Source organism: Gorilla gorilla, chromosome 11 (genome assembly GCF_029281585.2).
Source record: "Gorilla gorilla gorilla isolate KB3781 chromosome 11, NHGRI_mGorGor1-v2.1_pri, whole genome shotgun sequence".
NCBI lineage: Eukaryota > Metazoa > Chordata > Mammalia > Primates > Hominidae > Gorilla > Gorilla gorilla.
In genome coordinates this window covers 65,924,089-65,931,005 of record NC_073235.2, presented here as the reverse complement: position 1 = coordinate 65,931,005, position 6,917 = coordinate 65,924,089, and the positions used below count along the sequence as shown (strand labels likewise).

General features: G+C 38.0%; 1 long non-coding RNA gene across 1 annotated transcript; it reads right to left on the bottom strand.

The window, feature by feature from the left end:
- Positions 1–428: 428 nt before the first annotated feature.
- LOC129532086 (uncharacterized) lies at positions 429–6,563 on the bottom strand. The gene is made up of 3 exons (XR_008677712.2): positions 6,297–6,563; positions 3,798–3,873; positions 429–611 (listed from the first exon to the last, which is right to left on the bottom strand). It is a non-coding gene; the product is annotated as an uncharacterized lncRNA (long non-coding RNA).
- Between the last annotated feature and the right edge of the window lie 354 nt (positions 6,564–6,917).

The window sequence follows — 6,917 nt, the reverse complement described above, 5'->3', positions numbered from 1 at the left end:
TACAGAGCTTCCCATCAAATGGTGATGCACTTCAGGAGCAAAGACAGGCAGCAGATACCTGGGAAAGGAAAGTGAAGTTTGAGGGAAGCCATTGTGAACATTACATGTTTTCCATTATGCACAACTGCACACGTGATGAGGATATCTGTAGTCAACATGAAAAAGCCTGATTACCTAACTGGGTACACACTTGGCCTCTGAACACAATTGAAGCAGAGCTTCTAATACATCTGCGATTGTGGGCCACTTGATGTACCTGAAGCCCTGTCACTGGGAAACATGAATGTGCAGAAAGCTCTTAAATTCAGCATTTGAGGTGGGTGGAACAAGCTACTCAACTTTTCCCCCTCCTCTTTGCTTCTCCTTTTCTCCTTTCTTTTCCCTGTTCCCTTTGTGAATTTATGATTCAGAAATTATTCACACTGACTTCAAGCTCTGTCATTTCTTCATGGGTGTTTTATGCCTGCTCTTGGATTTTCATCTTGTCATTGGGTCTAGAAGTGGTGGTATATCATTACATTAAAATACTTTCCTGTGCTGAATCTGTCAGCCTGGTTAAATCCTGTGTGGGGAGAGCCAAACTAAATTCTGAAATGATCCACTGGATCTTTCTGCAAACATTAATAAGAGAAAAAAATATTAGTTCTCTAAGTTGAACAAATACTACATTAAAAATAAAGAGCTGCATGATATGACATTGAAACTTTTAATTATGACTTTGTTTATGTTGCTGAAATATTAGCTCTGGAGTGTTTCTGTGGGCAGTTGATGTAAATGGCGGTTACATACTGCTTGATGAATGCTTCTTATCTTTCTCGTCTTTTTTTTTTATGTTTGGGTACTCTACTTCTTCTATTCTCCAATTAATGAATACAAGTTGCTGCATGTGATTATAGTATATAGGTTAGGATTATTTATTCTTTCTTTTCTGAGTAATCTTCAGAACCATGTAATAGAAGGGCAATTATCTCATCCTAGACATATAGCCTTACAAAGAACCTTGAATACATACTTTCTATATTATTTTTCTGTTTCTCTTTCCTCTCCATTCCCCCACCATTTCTCTTTCCCCCATTCCCTCAAATTTGCATGTGCTTGTCTTGAGATAACTGACTTTTCTCAGTGAGAGCAAGATAATTATTAACCAACTGGGCCACTATCTACATTTGCCAGTTTGTCTCTAGTACTGAATGAAAAGGGATTCCTGTAGTAGCTTAGTAAAGTTTGCATTGTACAGATAGCTATTAGAATTGCCATATTAATATATGTAACTAACACCTTGCTATTTGAATACATTTCAGGAAATATTTATAGAAGTACATAATATAAATCTAAATTCTGGGCAAAATTATACAAACAGTTCATCTCTAAACTCTATTACTTATATAACTGAAACCTGGACGTTTAAAATGACAGGTTCATTATTAAGTGCAATGTACTTTTTGTTCTGAAGAGACAAAAACCTCTGTGTCTTCCTAATCTTCATGGAAGCTCTACTAGTGGTTTGTAGGCAGCACTATGCCTGGTGAGACTATTACTACCTTTAGGGTGTCTATCTGGATGGAATAAGAAAAGTTTGATGGAAGAAGTGGAATGGAAATTTGGTTTTGTCTGTTTATTTAAAGTCACAAGAGGCTTCTCTCTCTCTCTCTCTCTCTCTGTCTCTCCCTGTGTGTGTGTGTGTGTGTGTGTGTGTGTGTTTGTGATTAATTTTTGCAGCTTCATCTTTGTTGATCTTTTGCAGTCATTCCTGGGAGTTTATATGCTTAAAAATAATTTCTAGAAACTAGAGAGAATGGTTTCCTGAGTAAATGACCACTTATGACAAGATTGAATTTACTCTCTGTGTTTGAAAAGATGCTCTTGCTCACCTGGGAGCTTTACTTTTGGCAGGTTACTAGTAATCTTTTCTATGGAATGGTGTCATTCCATGACAATTAAAAAAAGAGAGGGCTGCATTTCCAAGTTCCCTTCTAGGATTTCATGAGATTTTGAGCCTCCAAGAGTAAAGCAATAAAATATCGCCTGGAGGTAGGCGGCCTCAGAAAGAAAAATACACACCAATATTCTCAGTTACCCCTACCCAAAACAGAATCTCTGAATGTAAATTAAAATGAAATTATCTGTGTTAATGCAGGGGTGCATCTTTTGAAAGTCATTTATGTTAAACTTAGGTGGCATTCTGTCAATTGGCAAGGGTATGTATATCAGATTTATGGTTTAAATTATGTTGCATCTAAGCTAATTATAGAATCTCAGCAGTTTACATTTCTTGCAAAAGTGATAATGAGAGAGAAAAGGCTCAGAGGTGTATTAGATGGCAAATGGTAGCCACTCTGATAGCAATCATTTTTAACAGATAAGCCACAAAGTAGATAATTTACACCTGGGTGATCTGTAGACTACTAGAAATGACTATAAGTATATTTGCTTTTAGTATTCTTGCTTACGCATACGTTGCTATCGGATTGATTCCTGAAAAGGAATGTCAACGGAGATAGGATGTTGAGGTAAAAACATGTTACAGGGTGCCAATGGACACAGATCTGAACTCCAACTCTGATGTTTCTAGTTTCAGATTTTGAATAAGCCTTCAAAGTCTATGAGTAGTTTCTCTATCCATAATATGGAATGATATACGTATTTTTCTTATCTAACATATTTTGGATCCTGAAGTTAGAAAATATAGTTACAAAGATGCTAAGACACAATTTTGGGCCACAAATAGATCAGGGGGTGGGCAGGAAACAGACAAGTAAAGTAGCAATTTCACTCGGGCAGGAAGAGTTAGAAGAGAAGTTGGATTGAGGCCCTCTATCATCTGCCTTGTAATAATTCATATCTCTCTCTCTTACTGAACAATGAAATCCTTGAAGTCAGGAATCATGTATCATTTACTTTAAAATCAACAGAAACATAGAGTTAGGCCATAACAGGCACAGAAAGCACTTTTGTAGAATGATTCTTAAACCACTCAGGTTAGATAAATGTTGTAACCCAGGATAATGAAAGATAAACATAGAAACAAGTACTGTGTGCATGTTGTTGGGCCAACACCAACCTTACAAGTAGGCAAAGGAGGTGGTTATGTGCTTGATTAGATGAGATCATATTTTCAATATACTTAGGACACTATTTGGAGTGGAGCTCACTAAACAGAACTATTATATATACAATGATATAAGAAGTGGGAGCCATCAAAACATCCACTCAACCAAAATAAACTGCGGTAAAGCCCGAACACTTGAGTGTGAATTAATTTTTGATATTAGCAAGCTTAATATCAGAACCCAGATGGTATATGAGATTTAGGAGGAAAACTTGATAAGAAAGGACGAAGGAAAAGTCTATAGCCTGGAGCCCTTTGGTGAGAACCGGACCCATCAGGGTGGATCCCGGCATAGCCATAGGCTTCCCTCTTCAGCCAGGGGGAACATGATGCCATTAACTTTCTGAGCCCAAACTTTGGGAAAGTTTTGCTGAAAATGGTGAGATGAGCCTGATTGCAGTCTTCACCTAGCCGTGGGAGAGTCCTGGGTGACTCTGTAAGTCTGCCAACAAGGTAGAGAGAGGGGATGGAGAAGCTTCATGTATTCAGCTCCCTCATGCCACGATAAGAAGTGAGAAATAAGCTTAAGAACGCATCAAAGTGGGAGTAATGATAGCGGTAAAAATGGCATCTATATATTTCCTTTCCTGCTCCCAAGATACTAGAAGACATCAGTTAGTGAAATGAAGAGTTCCTATGGGGCAGAAAGCAAATAATAAGAGCTCTGTAAACCACTTTGATTACTCACTTTCCTTCCAACTCGGGTGCCATTCATGTAAGCATTCTTGTGAAGGATGAGCTATCAGCTAAGTCATACCAGGGAACTGCCAATACAAAAACATCAGTATGCACCTTAAGTATTGAATGGAAGTCAAATATTGGGCATGAAGATTGCTAAGCCAGTCTAAGGAACAAAACTCCAAAGGCCACCAATAGAGGTAAGTCCTGTACTTTTCATTAAGATTTAGCAATTTGTGATTTGTTTTCAGTATTAGAGAATAATCCTCTTTATTAATGTTTGCAGCAGATACATGAATGGTGCAAATTGCATGTTATAATTTGCCATGGAAATCTTATTGTCTCAATTAAGTGTCCATTTAGTTAACACATTCTTCAGCGAACTATTCTTCAAAGGCCTGGTGGTATTTCATGGTATGTCAGTCCATAATTTGCTTCTCCAGCTTAATTGCCAAGGGGATATATCCTGACTCCTAGCCTGAGGTTGGCCTTGGAAAGTATAAAGTTATGTTTGTTAAATGCAAGCGTCATGATCTCTGGACAGCATTAGCAATAATCTTCCTGCCCATTGCACAAATTCCTCCCTGTAAATGCCAGTGATCATGGTGTAGACAAGCATGGAGTCCAATCCTGTGATTTTCCTTGAAAACTAAACTTCTTGTCAGCTTCTGAAGCCCCCTTCTTTCTTTTAATGTTAGCATTTTGTTAAAGTAAATGGAAGTAGAAGTAGAGATAAATCAGCTTAATCACACATGAAGCACGATTTTTCATGAGTTACCGCACTCATTTTTATATGAAACAATGAAAACATGAACTTGTTAATTTGCAGCAAGGTTGAAAACTTCTAAAAATATTGAATTTCTGTTTTAAACACTTGTCTATGTTATGTAGAAATAAATCATTTTTAGATCATTCAGCTCTGAGTCTAGATTTGAATGATGAATATTCTTTAACATTGTTTATTCTAAAGAGAGAAATGCCTATTGTATATGTGTGTATGCACACATAAATAGACTTTTTATAGTTTTGGAATTCAAGTGGAAGTGTATGTAATTAATCTTGCAATATGGTATGTCAGCATAGAAAAGGTATGGATTTCATATGAGTAAATTTATTTTTATTATAAGGAAATAATAAAAAGGATAAATTTTCCAATATTTATACAGTTTACCTCACATCTGATTCTCAAAAAAATAAATAAATAAATAAAGCCTGAGTGAAGGTAAGCATTCCCCTAAGTGGCACAGGTGGCAAGGAATCTTCTAAATTTTGAAATATTTTGAAATTCTCATTGGATTTGCTATTATTCTGACAAATGAATTCAGAAGACAGCCATGCTCATTTTAATTAATTACAACATAAACCTTTAAAGAAAACCTTTGCCTTTAATTTGTTTGCTAACCCAACACAATGTTTCAGGGCTGCACAAGTTGTGGACTGCAGAGGTTGCAAAAGTTGTGGACTGCACAAAGATGACTGGTTGAAGGGCGTAGGGGAAGTCTACATCTAGCCTGTTCTCAACTGATCATGCCTTTGCCCTTGGGGTGGCATCATCCACCTTTAATAATTCCCACAAAAGTATTATGTGGATACTGTGTAATTTTAGTGTACTTTCATTTCTGGTTTTAAATTTCCCTTCTAACACTGTCTCACTGTCTCTAGGGTCCAGTTAGAGCAATATTTGAAAGAATCAACCAATAGAATGAATCTAACAAATCTGGCTGGTGTTTCCTCCATTGTGTTGACTGCATTGACTTAAATCATGTATTTATCATAAGAAAACAACTTAAGTCCAGAAAAATTTAGCCAAGAATAATAAGTTTCATTTTATATTTCGCACACTACCCCCAATAAAAGTTGAATGATCTCATTTGGAGGAAACTCTTATGTATGTCAAAAATCAGGGTTCATAACAATAAGTTATGTTTGTATTACTCATATAACTTTATACTTAAAAAAAGAGTAGCTGGCCGGGCACAGTGGCTCACACCTGTAATCCCAGCACTTTGGGAGTCTGAGGCAGGTGGATCACGAGGTCAGGAGTTCAAGACCAGTCTGGCCAAGATGGTGAAATCCCGTCTCTACTAAAAATACAAAAATTAGCTGGGCATGGTGGCGGGAACCTGTAATCCCAGCTACTCAAGAGGCTGAGGCTGGAGAATAGCTTGAACCTGGGAGGTGGAGGTTGCAGTGAACCAAGATTGCGTCACTACACTCCAGCCTGGGCAACAGAGCAAGACTCTGGTTCTAAATAAACAAATAAATAAATAAATAAATGTAGCTATAGTTTTTTAACCAAAATATATGCTATAAAATAATCTAGTCACAATTTTTTTAACATCCTTACTCAATTGCCATAAAATGTGTTTTATAAATAATAATATGAATTATTGTGTCCAGAATTGTTTCCTTCTGGTGGGTTCTTGGTCTCACTGACTTCAAGAATGAAACCACGGACGCTCATGGTGAGTGTTACAGTTCTTAAAGATGGTGTGTCCGGAGTTTGTACCTTCAGATGTTCAGATGTGTCCGGAGTTGGTCTGGGTTCGTGGTCTCACTGACTTCAGGAGTGAAGCCGTAGGCCTTCACAGTGAGTGTTACAGCTCTTAAAGGTGGCGCGTCTGGAGTTATTCGTTCCACCTGGGGGGTTCGTGGTCTTGCTGACTTCAGGAGTGAAGCGCAGACCCTTGTGGTGTTACAGCTCATAAACGTAGTGAGGACCCAAAGAGTGAGCAGAAGCAAGATTTACCGTGACGAGCAAAAGAACACAGCTTCCACAACGTGGAAGGGGACCCAAGCAGGTTGCCTGCTGGCTTGGGTGTGGCTAGCTTTTATTCCCTCATTTGGCCCCACCCACATCCTGCTGATTGGTCCATTTTACAGAGTGCTGATTGGTCTGTTTTACAGAGTGCTGATTGGTGCATTTACAAACCTTTAGCTAGACACAGAGCATTGATTGGTGTGTTTTTACGGAGTGCTGATTGGTGTGTTTACAAATCTTTAGCTAGACACAGAGTGCTGATTGGTGTGTTTACAATCCTTTAGCTAGACAGAAAAGTTCTCCAAGTCCCCACCTGACCCAGAAGCCCAGCCAGCTTCACCTCTCATTATGACTGAGTTGAAGTGTGAG